The sequence below is a fragment of the Eubalaena glacialis genome, chromosome 2, assembly GCF_028564815.1.
Source record: "Eubalaena glacialis isolate mEubGla1 chromosome 2, mEubGla1.1.hap2.+ XY, whole genome shotgun sequence".
Classification (NCBI taxonomy): Eukaryota; Metazoa; Chordata; class Mammalia; order Artiodactyla; family Balaenidae; genus Eubalaena; species Eubalaena glacialis.
Genome location: NC_083717.1, coordinates 195836035 through 195850508, shown reverse-complemented (window position 1 = coordinate 195850508; position 14474 = coordinate 195836035). Strand labels below are relative to the sequence as shown.

The following is a 14474-nucleotide window of genomic DNA, read 5'->3' as shown; positions in this document are numbered from 1 at the left end:
GCAGCCAAAATAAAGCAAACTTTCCTTTCTACCAACTTTGCCTCTTTATTGGCTTTTCAGCACCGAGCAGCCAGACCCTGCGTTCCATGACACAGGGACACTCTTATCACCAGGGATGGGGAATTCAGGCCTGGAAGTCTCTATGAACAAACCTTGTTCCTTCTTTAATGACTATGCCAGCCCAAACGCTGCTTCGGTTCTTCACTAATAGCACACCAAGAGCATACATTTCCTCCGTCTACCAATTCCTCACAAATATTGGATCTTGGTCTAAAAATATAAAAGCTGCCTGCTTTGGTCACTTCTGGGTCCATTTCTATGGCACGTCCATGCCTATGCTTACAATTTATTGCTTTTCTCCTGTTAATCTGTCTTTGTTAGTTTTATTATCAGTCCAGCCTCAGGAACTCAAGAGGGCCAGAGGAGGAGATTTCCCTCCTGACAAATCCAAGTTGTCTTCTCTTCAGCCTCACTCTGTACAACCTCCTAGGAACCTCAGTCCTCACGGGCCACTTTCACACTCCTGACATCACCTTGCCAGTTGTGTTCTTCTGGCATCTCTTCTTTGCATTTCCATATCACCCTTCAATATTTCTTCCAAATCGCTGTGACATTTCAGTGTCCATTGTCTGGATGTACACAGTTTATTAGTCATTCCCTAGGAAAGGGCATCTTGGTCCTTTCCAAATTTTGGCAAATATGAATAAAGCTAAGTAAGCATCGTGTGCAGGGTTTTCTCTGGACTAAAGGCTTATTGTCTTTCAGGTACATGCAAAAGAACACTATTGCTGCAACATAGATAAGAGTATGTTTAGTTTTGCAAGAAGCCACCGGAATAGCTCCTAGGGTGCATCCCGTTTTGCGGCCCCACCAGCAGTGAATGGACCCGCTACTACTCCACATCCTCCCAGCGTTTAAGGTTCTCAGGGTCCTGACTTGATCCACTCTTGTAAGTTTTCAGGGATATGTCCTTGTTCTGATTGGCAGTTCCCTGTGATATATGTTCTCCCATAGTCTTATTTGCAAACTCTTTGTCTTTTTGGTCAGGTGTCTGTTAAGAATTTTGGCAGATTTTTTAATAGTTTTATTTCTTTCTTATTGTTGAGTTTAAGACTTCCTGGTACATATTAGATAACAATCAGATATGCTAGATATGTCTTTTGCAAATATTTTCTGCCAATCTCTAGCTTGCTTTTGGGTAAATTTTAAATGTATTTTTTATGCTTCTCAATTCTTAGTTGTTGTGTTTCTATTACAGTGAAAAGTGAAGTTAAACTTTCACTGCCTAAACCATGGGGAACATTATGTGAGAACATGTCACAGTACACTCAAAGGCCTCTTTCAGATACTACAAGGATGGAATGGGTAAACAGAGGGGGGACTTTTTCAGAGATGCTCCTCTGGAAAAATAGAAATGTACCAATATACCCTCCTTCCTGTCTTGCTGATGAGAACTGTGCCGCATGTCCACAGAGACACAGATCCTTGAGGAGAGAGTGAGATTTCATCATTTAAAATGACTGTTTTCTAACAATACATTTTACCCGTGATGGATCTGAGTTTATGAATGATTGTTACTTGAATGAATCAATGGATTTAGCAATGGTTGAAAACAAAATCAATACCTTGAGTTATTATTATTAATTTTAATTTATTTTGCCCCAGAGAAGAGTTTGACAATTACAATTTCAGTAACACATTTCCATTACTTTGACTTATACCTCTTAAATTTTAGCTACCTCGTTGTTTCATAATAAATGTTTCATCTGCATCCCTCACATTTGAAACTGGATTCCAAGTGGACCTGGAAGATGAAATGTGAGATCAGTGAATCTCTCTACATTCAGTAACATCTAAGGCAACTAATTTAATATCACCCGAGGCCATTGCTGTTTTCAAAATATAGTTCCTGCTTCTTCTTTTCTCAATGATTCCAACAAAGATGCTAAATGACCTAAACTCTCTGGCCTAAATGTTCCTGAACTCCACACCTCATTCTGAGTTTATACTCTCAAGATTTTATAAGGAAAAACACAGAGACCTTCAGAAGGACCTGTCCACATGGTCACCATGAAGCCCACCACCATCAGTCCTTCTCCCTCCCATCACAATGGTCAGGCCCTCTTGCTGTGACCATCACTGGTAACCTGCAAAACAATATGACTTAAATCTCACCACTTCTTTTTCCATCACCCATTGGTCATCTCTAATGGATATTCCCTCCAGCATTATAATATGATCTGGTCTCCAGACATAATGGTCTCCAATTATCTCCACAAAGGAAAAATAACTTGTTTTAGTTCTGGTGACCTAACACATTTTTCCTAGGGGTAAATAGACCCTAACAACACATCCCCACCCACTGAAACATAAAGGCACCTGTTATATATCCTTCTATGTTAACACGAATTTGGATGGATCTCCTCTAATCCACCAGCTCATGAAGGGCAGGTCAGATGCTGCGGCATCTGTTCAAATGCAGGCCCTTCTTCCACCTGGTGAATAATGGGCTCACCTGGTTCTAGGTGTTGGATGCCATCCCTTCCCCACCCCTGTCCCTCAGCATATCAGCTCACGTTTCAGGTCCTGACAACAGGGTCCAGACTTGTCCTGTGATTCTTGCCCGTATTACTTTGGTTGACTCTCCTATTATCTACATTCAGGCAGACAGATTCTTTAGTATTTAATTTACAGTACTAATATTATTGGAAAGATAGAAGCAATATAGGACTCTGTTCAGGAAAGAGTATGGAGGAAATATCTTCTCATAGACAGCAGGGTCGACATCAGTCACTGTACAGGTGAGATCACTGGGCTGAGGGAGAGCTGACTTACCCCAGACCCACAGGTGTGACCTCTCAGGGCAGGAGTGCACCAGTGTTAAATGTACAAGTGTGTCAGTCAGAAATGGAAACTCACATTAGTCTTTCTGGTTCCCAGGAGAGATAAGACCACTGATGACCCTGATGACAACATGCAACACCCCTGGCAAACCCACTATAAATTTCAGACATACCGTTACCATCCTGATCCCTAATTTGCATCTTTGCAGACTGAAATGCTGATGGTGAGGCCACATCCTCAGTGCCCACAGTGAGATGGGATGGAGCTGTACTCTGCTCTCCAGCACCACTTACTTATGTGACCTCAGGCACAGGCCCAGCACTCAGTGACCCAGGGACTTAGAAAGCTGCTCTCAGGTGGAGTTTTCAAAGGAACATGCTTCCTGAGGTGGGAGCTTTCCTCTGACCATGATACCCTCATACTCTGCAAGCCAATCACTGTGAAGCTTTACTTCCAAGATTCATGCATGTTCTCTCACCCAGTGTGGTGGGAAATGTGTTCCCTGAGCTCCAATGTCACTGGCTGTGACAGAGAGAGTTAGAAATAAACACTTCTAGAATGAGTGAGTCTGCGCACAATGACCAGGTCACCTGCCCAGCATGTTGGAGTCCTGAGGAGCTTCTAGGAGCTGTGTGTTCTTAGACCTTGCTAGCCCTGGGGATTCCTCAATGTCCAGCCACAAGGAGGGGGTCCTGAGGTTCACGGTGTTCCTGCAGACACTCAGTTGTGTACAGGAAAAAAGCAGGACAGGCTACTGGCCACGTCAGCAATGCTGGGAACCATGGCCATCTCAGCGGAAATGACTACCTTGTACACAAAATACACTGTGTGGTTAGTTGTTATGAACAAATCCACCTCCAGAGCAACTCTTGATAATATTTAAACAGTTTTAGGTGAAGAAATGGTTACCCAAATTAAGGGCAACACTAAATCTGTTATGAATTATGATGAACATTAAATTTTATCTAACTTTGTCTGAATTCAATGTGATTATTACATATATGATTTGTCTCCAATATTTGCACATCCAGGAAATAAACATGAGCTAATCCAGAAAGGAAAAAAATAAGAGTTTGTGTCTGACAACTTGGAGGACCCTAAATGTTTGATGGGTATTTATGTGAAATATATACATCCATGGGATTAAAATTTATTCCCCAAATCTGCCATTGATCCTTGAGCACAGCTGATTTCCTGACTAGCCGTTCAGCATCATTTCATTCCTGGACAAAGGGTCCCCCAGGCATCAGGAGGGGGACCCCAGGTGGGGGCTGAGTTCTCTGAGGGCACAGTCAGCACCCTGCTCACAGGGGGAGCCCCAGACTGGGACCTCCCTTCACTACTTTCCAATTTTTATTGACTGGTCACTCCCATATGCAAACATCCCCTTAGGTCACAAGGTAAAAAAAAAGTACCATTTCACTTAAATTCAGGTTTCTCCTCATGCTTGAAGAGATTTTCTGGGATCATGAATCCCGTCTGCAAGAACATGAATCCACTGTGGCTCTTCCTCTTTCTGGTGTCAGCTCCCAGAGGTGAGTGTCTCGGGGATTCAGACATGAACACATGGAGAAGCTGCATCTGAGCCCATGAGTCACCGTGGTTCTCTCTGTCCACAGGGGTCCTCTCCCAGGTGCAGCTTCAGGAGTCACGACCCAACCTGGTGAAGCCCTCCCAGACCCTCTCCCTCACCTGCACTGTCTCTGGAGTCTCATTAACCAGCTATGGTGTACCCTGGGTCCGCCATGCTCCAGGAAAAGGGCTGGAGTGGGTTGGTGCAATGTGGAGTTGTGGAAGCACAGGCTATAACCCAATTCTTAAGTCCCTTCTCAGCATCACCAGGGACACCTCCAAGAGCCAAGTCTATTCATCGCTGAACAGCCTGACAACTGAAGACACAGCCGTTTATTACTGTGCGAGAGACACAGTGAGGGGAAGTCAGGCTGAGCCCAGACAGGAACCTCCCTGCACGGAGGCCCATAACCACCAGGGGGCGCTCAGGACCCACCAAGTACAGGGCTGAGGCCTGGAGCATGTGCAGAGAGGCGCTGGGCGGGAATTTCTGTTAGAACCTCTGCTTTCCTCTTCCTGCCCAGGAGCTCCACCAGAGACCCTCTTCTGTATCCTAATGTTTCATTGTTGTGGTTTATGTTGTGTCTAGAAAATTTTGTGTGCATGTACATATTCATTTAATTTTTATTTTTATTATAGTCATATATATATGCACACACACATATAGTACTCAGGAATTAAGGTTGTTTTTCATTTCTTTTTTTTCTTTTTCACAAAGGAGCTCAATACAACCCTGAGGCTCACCATAATACTCCGTTTGAGTCTTATGTTCATGAAACTGGTAAACATCCTGAGAATGCACAAGAGATTTTTAACCATTATTAATTTTTGTTTTGTTTTTTACATGTGGAAGGAAGGGACACACCCTCCTGCTTCAGTCACCCTGCACAAACAGTTTGAGTTCTGCAGCAGGCAGTGTTATAGACTCCAATGCCAGAGCGCCCCAAAACTGCATATGCAATGATCCTCATTATTCACAGATTCCATATTTTCTAATTCAGCTACTTGCCAGCTCTTATTAGCACCCCAAAATAAATACTGTCATTTTGTGGTCATTTATGGACATTTACAATGTGGCCGGTTCTTTCAATCACCCAACACACACACACACATTCCCATCTGAGGTCCGTCAAGGAGATACTCTCTTTTCTTCTTTTAACTCCCGTCATGTAAATGAGAAATTTCTGGGGTCAGCATAGGGCTTTGCTCACATTTCTGTGATTCTTGGCAATTGTTTAAAGTGGGCCCATGCATAGTGCTGAAGAACAGTCTCGTGTCCCTACACTCAAATGGCTGTGAGTGTACCTAGGAGAAAATGTACATGACAGATCAGCTTCATTCAGGCATGAATTATATGGCTATGGGCTGTGGGATTGATATTCATGTTTCCAATATAAATCTCATCCAAAACAAGAAGAGAAAACTCACTGTTGCATATTTAATGCAGCTTTTTGAAACTTGGCTTAATTCCAAATACATCAATGCAGGTGGGGGTTTATGGCCAAGAAGAAGGTGGGGTGGAGTAGATTGGAAATTACTAACAGAAGAAATACAGGCAAAAGGGAGACCTTAAGCTGTATTTACATAGACTCAAAAGGATTCTTGCTAAAGGGCGACCAGGGTGATCAGATATCATGTGGATGATAGGGGGTTTGAAGGATTTGATCAAATATTGAGGGTGATCAGAGTTCAAGGATGGGGGATTCTCACTATTCTCACTTACAAGGCTCTTGACAAAACCTGCTCATGCAAATATAAACACAGAAGCCCACAGGTCATGACTAGTTGAGAAAAGAATTACAAGGACCCTGTTGGTTAAGGTGTGGTCAAGGGTCTTTGTCACACTTAAGAAGAGAAATATTGAACACACAAAGAAATCACGGATGCACACATACACACACACACAGAGACTGAGAGAGAGAGAGAGAGAGAGAGAGAAAAGACCATCTGAGGACTCAGTGAGATGAGGTCCATCTGCAAGCAAAGGACAAAGACCTGAGAAGAGCCCAAACCTGCTGACACCGTTACCTTAGACTTCTATCCTCCAGGCCTGAGAGAAATACATTTCTGTTGTTTAAGCTGCACAAACTGTTTTTTTGTAATGACCACACTAGCTGATTATACACAGGTGTTATAGAAGCAGATAGACATATATGGAAATGTAAGTATCATTTTGGAAAAGAAAAATCACCCATCCTCCTGGGGCGACTTGATGATCATCCCCCAAAAGACATAAAAGTGCCCACTGTAACATTCTTTAGAATTCATAATAGGGTGTGGAATGATTGTGGGATAAATTGTCAGAAATAATTCTTCATGAGACTTTTATTTGAAATTTAGGTCACTACCTATTCTTATTAGTTCTCAAGTTTTTAATTGTTTAATGACATAAATGATTCTTCTGTTGAACTTCAAATCTACTTACACCTTCAGATGGATTTCCAACTTCTTTCAGTGTGAAGAATCTCCCCAGTCCTGTTTGATGCAATACCTTTCACTTGAATAGTATGAGTAATGTTTATATTTGGAATTTGATGTCCATATAACACTGGAGTCATTTTATCCCCTAGAGGACATTTGGAAATATCTGGACACAGGTTGGGCTGTAACATTTGGGCTGTGCTGTCAGTACCTAGTTATCTAGTGGGTAGAGTCCATCCGTGCTGACACACATCCTACAATGCACACGACATCATGAGCCACGTGCAAGTCCCCAGTAAAAATGGAGAGAATAACTCTTTTATCAAGGGAAAAGGGGAGTTGAAAGGCCTATAGAGAACTGAGTCCAGAGTTTTTCAGGGACACACTGAATCCAGGAAAGAGACATTCAGATATGAAAGCCCAGAACAGGTTCAGGTGTCTGTGTGTCATTCAAAGGCTTGTTCACAATGAAGAGCACGTCCTCTGGGGGCTGGTGCCTCAATGGGAGGACCTCTGTCTGCACAGGGTTTAGGGACACAGCAGGGGATGCATGTCCTCAAACAAGGATGAGGATGTGGGCCCTCAGCCTCCCACTGAGCATGGTTCATAGGTCATCAATCTGCTCCTTTATAAAATGGTCCATGTACTGAGTACAAAATTTTAGCTTCATGAATTTGCACACGAGCTGAGGTGTCCTAGGTCAAATATGGACATTCTGAGCCCTGGAAGCATCGCCCAACATCCACACTACCTCATCCACAGAAGCCTATGAATACTTTTTTTTTCTCTTTGTACATGAAAATAAAGGAAATGCTTTAGGGGGATTAGCTGAAAAACATGGTGATAAATATCGACCCATATTTAACAGTTAGACTCAGTAGCAAAAGGACTTCCAACCTGTATGCAAGCTATTTCAGCAACTGTCCTCTTATGTAAAACTACTGAAGAAATATTAATGGGATCTCCTCTAACTATTTATGCCCCTCACTTGGTTGAGTCTCTTATAAACCCCCGCCACACTCAGCACTATTCTGTAAGACAATCAGCCTCCTATGAAGTATTATCACTATCTACACCTAATATTACCCTAGTTTAGTGTAATAACCTTACCCCTGCAACTTTGTTTACAGCATCACCGGAAGAAAAAGACCACGAGTGCATGTTATTAACAGATTAACTTCTTTCTCCTAGGAGTGACTTACAAGAAGCTCTCATTGACAATGCTGGTCTAATTTGGATTACAGATGGATCCTACTTAAATATAAACAAGCACGTTACTGATCTGTGTATGCAGTAACTTCCACAGTGGACGTAATTGAAAGCTCTTATTTACCAGAAATTAAGTCAGCACAACAAGCTGACTTGATTGCTTTCACTTGAACTTGTCCACTAGCTAAAGACCAGATAGCCAATATTTATACTGACAGTCGTTTTGCCTTTGGAGTTGTGGTAAAAACTCTGGAATGTTATGGCAACAACAAGGCTTTTTATCCTCTTCAGGAGGGCCCATAAAAAAATGAAAAACATGTTGCAGAGTTATTAAATGCTATACAATTGCCAAAACTGTTAGCAATTATTAAAACACCATGACATTCCAAATCTAAGACTATGGAAGCAAAAGGAAATCAGCTTGCTGATGTTGCCACCAAGCAAGCAGCTCTAAATAGTCCTCTGTCCAGTCTCGAGAATGTCCACTGCTCTTTGTTAACCCTGCTAACTCAATAAAGGATTTCTTTGTACACTGTCAAGAAATCACCACTGAAGAAGAATAACATACGGCAATAAATAAGAGAAATTGTTAACTCCATCACACCAAGAGCATTTGGACCTGATAAGAAACCTATAGCACCTGCCGGAGCCCCATTGCCATTGGTACAGCATATGCATTCTTTAACTTACTGGGCACCTGAGGAAATAATTCTATGGGGAAAACAGTGCATTTGGAGACTTTCTCCCACAGTGGTTCATAATGTATATGCTCGCTGTAATGTATGTCCTAAATATAACCCTGGTAAGTCACTTCATGGGTCACATGGATATTTTCCCCTTCCTAAGAGACCTTTTGAGGTATGGCAATTGGATTTTGTCCAAATGCCGCCCTCTCAAGGAAATAGATATATCTTGGCAATGATCTGCATGTTTTCACACTGGGTTGAAGCATTTCCATGCAGGAGAGCAATGGCTTTAACAGTAGGTAAATTGTTATTAGAAAAGATAATTCCTATTTGGGTAATTCCTTCTGAATTACACAGTGACTGGGGAACTCATTTTACTGGACAAATAATTAAATCTATTTTTGAAATTTGACCAATAATGCAGCATTTTCAGTACACTTATCATCCTTAATTTTCAGAATGGTAGGAAGCACTAACAAAACTATCAAAATGCAACTGGCAAAACTTTGAGAAGCATTTCTTCTCACACGGTCAAAAGCTCTTCTCCTAGAGCTTCTCAAACTTAGATCTGCACATTTTGGTAAACACCGGCTGGCCATTTTGAAATAATAACAGGATGGCCTATGCTATTAGATGAGGGAATATATGAACCAAACAAATTCCAAGGAGAAATATTACATTATTGCCAGGGCCTGATTAAATCACTTAAGCAAAATGAAAAATTAGTAGCTGGGCAATGAAGACTTTAAGGATCATGGATTACAGACTGGAGGTTTTGTTTAGTGGAAAATACAGAAAATAAAAGATTCATTGCAGCCACTTTGGAAAGGACCTTATCAGGTATTATTAACTAATCCATGTGCTGCCATATTAGAAGGCATAGACTCAAGGAATCACACCTCTCATTTTAAAAGGCCCCTCCACCTGAATGGATCCCTTATTTCTGACACCCAGCTTTGAATAACTGAGAACAATGCCACCAACCCAAGACAAGAAGAAGATGACAGCAGTAATAGACAGCTAACCAAGAGTCTGGACCAGTCCTGTAAGACTCATCCTACTAATCTAACTATACTACTTACCAAAGGTCTGTCCCCAATCAAAATTTAAAGTTACTGTTTTACTTCTGGCTATACTTTTGTCCCAATAGTCAGGATGGGAAGAAAAGGCTTTAGTAAAGTTGTTACAGAGTATAGCAACTGGGGGCAATGCAACCGATTTTTGGATTTGTCATCCAAGTTCTCAGTCAATACAAGACCAACATTTTCCCCTCATACTACTGTTGCACTTATATTAATACCTCTGGAGAAGTTGAGACGTGCCTAGCAAAATTTTCTCAAAATGCAAAATGGTTACAAGATGTAAGAATAACTGACCCTTTAAATGACCTGTTTAGTTGGCTCCTTTCAGGAATAGACAGAATTTTTCACTTTGCTTTACAGATAATTAGTATTGTCATAACATGTATTATCGCTCTTTTCCTAACCATCAAGCTACTCATGACATGTATCACTTCTTACTTTAAGTCTATGGCTAAAAGTACAGGTACAATGATTGTGCAGCAATTCAATACGGTTGAGAATATGTATAGCCTATGAAATGCTTCATGTCAGTATATCTCTGTGTTTATCCACTACATTCAATTAATTATACCCCCAATGAGGATAACTAGGTAAATCTATTCCTAAGTAAATAAATTAAAAAGGTGAAAGAGATAGACCTAGCTCTGAGGGACATGATGGACCGGGGGCAGGCCGTCACCACCCTGGCTTCAAGGGACATGTATTTTGATCATCAATGCTTTCTTTTTTTTTTTTATTAAGGTTTTCTTTTTTTTTAATTTTATTTTATTTATTTTTTTATACAGCAGGTTCTTATTAGTCATCCATTTTATACACATCAGTGTATACATGTCAATCCCAATCTCCCAATTCATCACACCACCATTCCCACCCCCTGCTGCTTTCCCCCCTTGGTGTCCATACGTTTTTTCTCTCCTTCTGTGTCTCAATTTCTGCCCTGCAAACCGGTTCATCTGTACCATTTTCTAGTTTCCACATATATGCATTAATATACTATATATTTTTTTCTCTTTCTGACTTACTTCACTCTGTATGACAGTCTCTAGCTCCATCCACGTCTCTACAAATGACCCAATTTCGTTCCTTTATATGGCTGAGTAATATTCCATTGTATATATGTACCATATCTTCCTTATCCATTCGTCTGTCGATGGGCATTTAGGTTGCTTCCATGACCTAGCTATTGTAAATAGTGCTGCAATAAACATTGGGGTGCATGTGTCTTTTTGAATTATGGTTGTCTCAGGGTATATGCCCAGTAGTGGGATTGCTGGGTCATATGGTAATTCTATTTTTAGTTTTTTAAGGAACCTCCATACTGTTCTCCATAGATCAATGCTTTCTATTGAAAGATTTATGATCAAAAGGGGGGACTGATAAAATAAATCTTTCCATGTTGAAATATAAGGAAGGCATTCTGGCTTATAAATGAGTTAACTTGAGTTTTTCACTAACTGAAATAGCCTATTTATCTCCAATCAAACATACATTGTACATCTGATTTATTTAATAAAATAAACGGCACACTGACCAGAAATAAAGAATGTCCATGTTAAAAATAAAGATTAAATGCCTCTCTTCCTGGGACACCAGTGCTAGTACTCCTTCAGTGATAAGACTCCCTTCCCAGGGCCAAGGCCATAATGAATTGCTGTATACATGCTGGTCTGGTTTTTGTGAAAACTTAAAGAAATATACGCCTAACTTGTTTAATGTCTTTGTTCTGACAAGATATAAAACTGTGCTGGAAATCATGCTTCTCCAGAGCGGTTTCTCAGAGTAATCTGGGAAGCTGGTTTCTGGGCTACAGTAGAGTCTGGCTCAAATTAAACCCATTTCTATGTGTATTATTGATTATTTATTGATTATATTTTCGACTGAAGGGACAAATCATGAAAACTAACTCTGCCATCCCACCAAGGGGAGCTTCACGCTGCCATGCAGAGAAACCCTGCAGGAAAAGCAGTCCTCAGATTTAATCCCACCAAGGGTAGTCTCATCTGCCCCAGAGAAACCCAGGAGAATAAACAGGGCTCAGAATTTTAATCCCAAAGAAGGTAGCTTCACCCTGCCATGCACATCAACCCAGGAGCTTAAGCAGGACTCAGAGTTTTAATTCCTGTGCTAGGATTTCACCCTACTGCTCCAAATCCATTGACAAATACATACCCTGGGTGGGGCAGGAATTACAGTAAGGTGTGTAAAGAAGAAAAGGTGAGTTTCAGGTGTGTGATGGAATATGCCTGTGGGAAACCTGAGGTGTGCATCCTCTCCAACCACAACTGCATAGGATGAAGGGAGCATCATGAACTCACATAACAACAATGCTGTAACAATATAACAAACTCTCAGGGGTGATGAGAACCACATCTCAGGAGAGGGTACAGGGAAAGAAAACAGGAGCTGTGCTGGGCCCCACACTGAAGAAGCAAGACCCAGGGACTGAGAGGGTGGGGAGCTGTGATTAGATGAGGGAGGGGCAGGAGGTGGAGACTGTGAAGGTGGAAACTCTAGGCTCAGAAATGTGGGGAGTCCTTGGACCTGTTTCCAACCCATCTGGTAGACAATGTGCTTTCCCATCCTATACTTTCAAACCATGTAAATTCACAGGGATCCTGGAATGCCCAGATTAACTGTGATCACAGCCTCTGTGGGCTTACAAAGACAGATCTCCTCAATGAAAATTCCTCATCAAGCTCCAGTGTAAAATCCACCCTTGGGCTGTAGGAGCTGTCTTCTCAGACAGGGCTGAGGTCTCTGGGGAAGGCAGAGCTGTGGTCTCGAAGAAGATGAGGCTGTGGGGTCTTCTCCTCTGTCTGGTGACAGCTCCCCAAGGTTACGGTCTCAGATGTCAGACACAGGTCTGTGAAGGTCCTTGTGAATGGAGGTGACTGACAGGGACTGATCCTCCTTGTCCCCAGGTATCCTGTCCCAGGTGCAGCTGCAGGAGTCGGGCCCAGGACTAGTGAAGCCACAGCAGACCCTCTCCCTCACCTGTGCTGTCTCTGGTTACTCCATCACGAGTGGTTATGGTTGGAGCTGGATCCACCAATCCCCAGGGAAAAGGCTGCTGGGGATGGAGAAATATATGATGATGGGACCGCTTACTACAGACCATCCCTCAAGAGCTGCACCTCCATCTCCAGAGACACTTCCAGGAACAAGTTCTCGTTGAAGCTGAGCTCTGTGACCACAAAGGACTTGGCTGTGTATTACTGTCACAGTGAGGGGAAGTCAGTGTGAGCCCAGACACACACCTTCCTGCAGGGGGACAGGAGGGAATGGGTTTCAAGGGTACTCAGGATCCCCATGGGGCACACAGGCCCAGAGGGAGCACACCAATCACCAGGGGAGGCTCAGAACACACCACAGGGCACACAGAACCTCCAGGGGGCACTCAGGGAGCACAGGGTCCAGCCTCAGGACCAGGTGCAGAGGAAGGGTGAGGTCTGCTTTCCTGACACGGTCTGTGGGTGCCTCTGCATCTAAAACTGTTCCATGGAGATCCTTAAGTTTATAACTAATTGCCAACCACACAGTCTCATTTAGAAGCTTTTGTTGTAATATGAAGACACATTCTCACCTCACCAAAGACACAGGGTCACTCACGGAGGCTGAAACGACTGCCAGTGGTCACCAGGGTCAGAGTCCTGAGGAGAATCAGGGACACGGTGAGTCTTTTCCAGTCAGACTCAGAGGACAGATCCCAGTAGGCATCCCAGACGAGGCCAGCACACTGCACACATTTTATGTAAGAAAACAGGGCTTTACTGGATTCTCTTGGTGACATAGAGAAGAAAATGTGTGGTCTACAAACAATTTTAATTTCCTCATTTACCCCAAATGCTTTATTCCTGAGTTCTCTGTCAGGTCCTGGTTCAGACTTACCTTTCTCATCAGGAACTGTTGATTGTGTCATGATTACTCTTGTTCCCACTTTCAAAGTTTTCCCTCCACTAAAGTACATTCTGCATATTCCATTCCTTAAATTCTAGAAATAAAAACAAATGTGAAGTAAGGTCAAGAAGATCATGATTTGCCTGGATGGGGGAAGGGCAGAGGGAAGGGAGGGAGGAGTGAAGGCAGGGATCAGGGGGAATATTTGGGGTGAAGGGTTTGTTCACTGCCGTGATTGTGTAGATGAACACGTATGTCATACTTTCAATTGCAAATGTCCTGAAAATACACCTGTGTGAACCCTGGTTCTCCGTACATTCCTTCAGGAAACACTAGAATGCAGAAAACTCTCACATATTCTCATTACAGGAAGGGGTCCTGCAAACCTCACTGGACATATCACTCTCTATTTTGGGGCTGGTTCAGGGGAGAATTTGTGTCCAGGATGAGGATATCAAACCCAGACACTGGGGCTCACATTTACCAGATACAGCCTCTTAGAGACATTCTACAATGCCTTATGATTTTATTTGTAATTTTACATCTGTATAAACGAATTAACATTCATGCCTAATGTCATATTTATGTACTTTTGTAAAAATGAAATAAATATGGTGAAGTCTAAATTTTTATCAATGTATAGCAACATAATATAAAATTACATTTTCTCAAATACTATCATTGCCACCCAACTGCTCAGGACACTCACGTCTGCTCTGGGGCACCTCCTTCTCTGTTGGTGTCCAAACCAACAACTAGCTAT

The 14474-nt window shown here is 42.3% G+C and overlaps 1 gene segment (V, D, J or C); it reads left to right on the top strand.

Moving 5' to 3' along the window:
- Positions 1-14474, top strand: part of LOC133084762 (immunoglobulin heavy constant mu-like) — a 266145-nt gene that overhangs the window by 46348 nt on the left and 205323 nt on the right.